Here is a 2,735-nt window from a genome sequence, read left to right as displayed (position 1 = left end):
GGCGCCGCTTTCTTGACAGGTTTGGCGGCTTTGGGCTCCTTCTTGGCGAGCTTGAAGGAGCCGGAGGCCCCGGTCCCTTTAGTTTGTCCCAGGGTTCCTCCGGTCACCAGCTTAGTCACGGCGGTGTTGATGCGTTTGTTGGCTTTGGTCACATCGACGCCTTTTGCCGCCAGAACCTTCTTAATGGCCGCCAGCGAGATCCCCTTGCGCTCCTTGGACTCAGCCACGGCGCTGATGATGAGCTTCGGGAGGGTCGGGCCCTCCTTCTTGGGACGGGGAGCCGCCTTTTTCTTCGGGGCTTTAGCCGGGGCTTTGACCGGGGCCGCTGCTGGAGCTTCTTCCGCCATCTCTGCGTCTCTGTCTGCTGTGTTTGTCTGAAGGTGTCCGAGCTGAGAGGAGGCGGGACTTATAAAGCACATGAGAACCGTGGAGAGGCAACACACGCAGCCGCTCCGCCGCCCGGCTCAAATGTGGCGACACTTGTGTTTTCTCTTCCGCATTTTGGGGATAAAATACCCAGAAGAGGAACGTTTTAGAACATAAATATTATTTTATAAGTGAGAAAACGTTCTTCCCTTCAGATTGAGATCATATATGGCGACCAGGACTCGTTTATTTAATTCCAGGAGGCTTCAAACCTCTCTGAAACACCATCACTTTGTACAACTCGCAGCGAGTTTTCGACACATTTTGTCTCTAAAAATGGCTAAAAGTGATTTGTATTAAATGTGAAAGTGGTTTTCCAGTAAGCAGAGACGTGTGTTTATAGAATACAACTGAAATGGCTGCAGTAATGAGATTAATTTAGTTTTAATCAGAGACGTTTTCTGTGGAGGTAAACACACTGTTGCTGTCCGTGACTCAGGGTGTTAGACTCCTGTCACAGATCCAGCAGATGATAGATTAGATGATTGGAAAAGACTTTCCGTTTCTACCAAATGTTAGATTTAAAATGAAGGGATTGACAGCACAAAGTAGCCTACTAGCCTATTTCTTTTTTCTTCTGTTGGCTACAAAGACCTGCTTTCTGTCTGCAACATGATTTGATCAGGTCTGTCCCAGAAGTTAATACTTTAATAGGCTATAACTTTAATTTGATATTTAAACGTGATTAAAAATATTTTCTTGGTAGCTTAATTCTTGTCAGCTACCTTGAGGACAAAGAAATTTTATTATCTGCTTGCTTTGTATTTTATCCGGGAATTTACAGACTTAATTTTAGATTTAGCTAATTTAACACATAATGGGTCTCTAAAGGCCGATGTATTTTTAGACTCATCAAACTTCATTTAAATATGGGAAATATTAAAATCAATATGTGATTTTACAGACTTTACATTGTTTATGAATTTATTGTAGGTTTGTTTATGGCCTTGGCCCAGCTGCTTAATGTATTGAGAGGAATTTATGAATCAAATATCTGTTATAAATCTGCTTTAGCATACCATAAATTCTTAGCAGATAAACCTTTAAACACAATTGAACTAAATAAAATCCAAATATTTGGGGTGGAATAAATAAAACAAACCATTTCTCTTGCCTCTGTATCAAAACTAACTGAAATAACATTAACTTGAGGTTTAACCCTAGGTATGTATTTAATTTATATGAAAACAGGTCTGTAAATTTAGTTTTCTTGGGTTGAATTCAGGGAGAAATGTGTCTTTAACAGTTTGATGGCAGACAAGCACAGAAAATCTGATTCAGCAAAATCGCATTACTGATCAAACTCAACTTCAGTTTGTGTGGAAACCTCTTTCTCTGCAGGTTTCTTGTTTGTAATAGGCTACAGGTAATGTTATTTTGTTGTTGCACAAAATGAAGTCAAGACTGTATGTTCTGATGTCCAAAGCTTATTATAATGAGTTTAAATATGTACAGGAAGGATATGATGTAATATAGCAAGATAGAATTGTTAACAGCCGGATCGTAGTGGGAGAGAATATTGACTGTGTCTCATATATGAAGTATAACATTGTCACCAATACTGCCTTAATGTATAGCTGATGTGAGTGTGAACATGTTTTGTGTTTACTGTTTTCCCCTCACATGTGCTTTACATTTTGGTCTGTGCCCATTGGGGTTCTGGGGGTTAAATGTGTGTGGTAAACTATGATGACGTCTGTCTTGTTTGAATTCCCATTGGGAATCAAGAAAGTATTCTGAGCTTCCTAATGTCGATTAATTAACTGTGTGCAGTCTGGAGGTGTGGTATAATTTTGTCTAAAACTTAATACACCAGAGGTGTGGACTCAAGTCACATGACAAGTATGATGACTGTAGACTCGACTTGACAAAATCAAAAAAAGACTTGCAACTGGACTTTAACACCAATGGCTCATGACGTCACATGGACTTGAGCCTTTTTACTCAAAATGACTTGATACCCTCCCCAAGACCAAATATAAATTATGATATAAACAAAACTATGTGTAAAACTTCATTCAATTCAAATAAGACATTTGTTGTATGAAACTGTGCCTCTGCCTTTTTGCTGTACAGGTTAAACCTTTATTCAATTAAGTTTCTTTCATTTTTAACTCATGTTAATGTCCTAAAAAAGTTTAGGACCTAACACTTGACTTGACACTTGACTTGCTTGTCTCAACCGGTGTCGACTTGGGACTTATGTATTAGGACTTGAAACTTACTTGTAAAACAATGTCTTGGTTCCACCTCTGTAATACACATTGTTAAAACCATAACTCAATCTTTATTCTGTTAATGCACATTTT

The 2,735-nt window shown here is 39.2% G+C and overlaps 1 pseudogene; it reads right to left on the bottom strand.

The window, feature by feature from the left end:
• Positions 1 to 654, bottom strand: part of LOC123978186 — a 2,686-nt pseudogene extending 2,032 nt beyond the window's left edge.
• Positions 655 to 2,735: the final 2,081 nt, after the last annotated feature.

Source organism: Micropterus dolomieu, linkage group LG10 (assembly GCF_021292245.1).
Source record: "Micropterus dolomieu isolate WLL.071019.BEF.003 ecotype Adirondacks linkage group LG10, ASM2129224v1, whole genome shotgun sequence".
Classification (NCBI taxonomy): Eukaryota; Metazoa; Chordata; class Actinopteri; order Centrarchiformes; family Centrarchidae; genus Micropterus; species Micropterus dolomieu.
The sequence above is the reverse complement of the archived record's forward strand: the minus strand, read 5'-3'. Positions and strand labels throughout refer to the sequence as shown.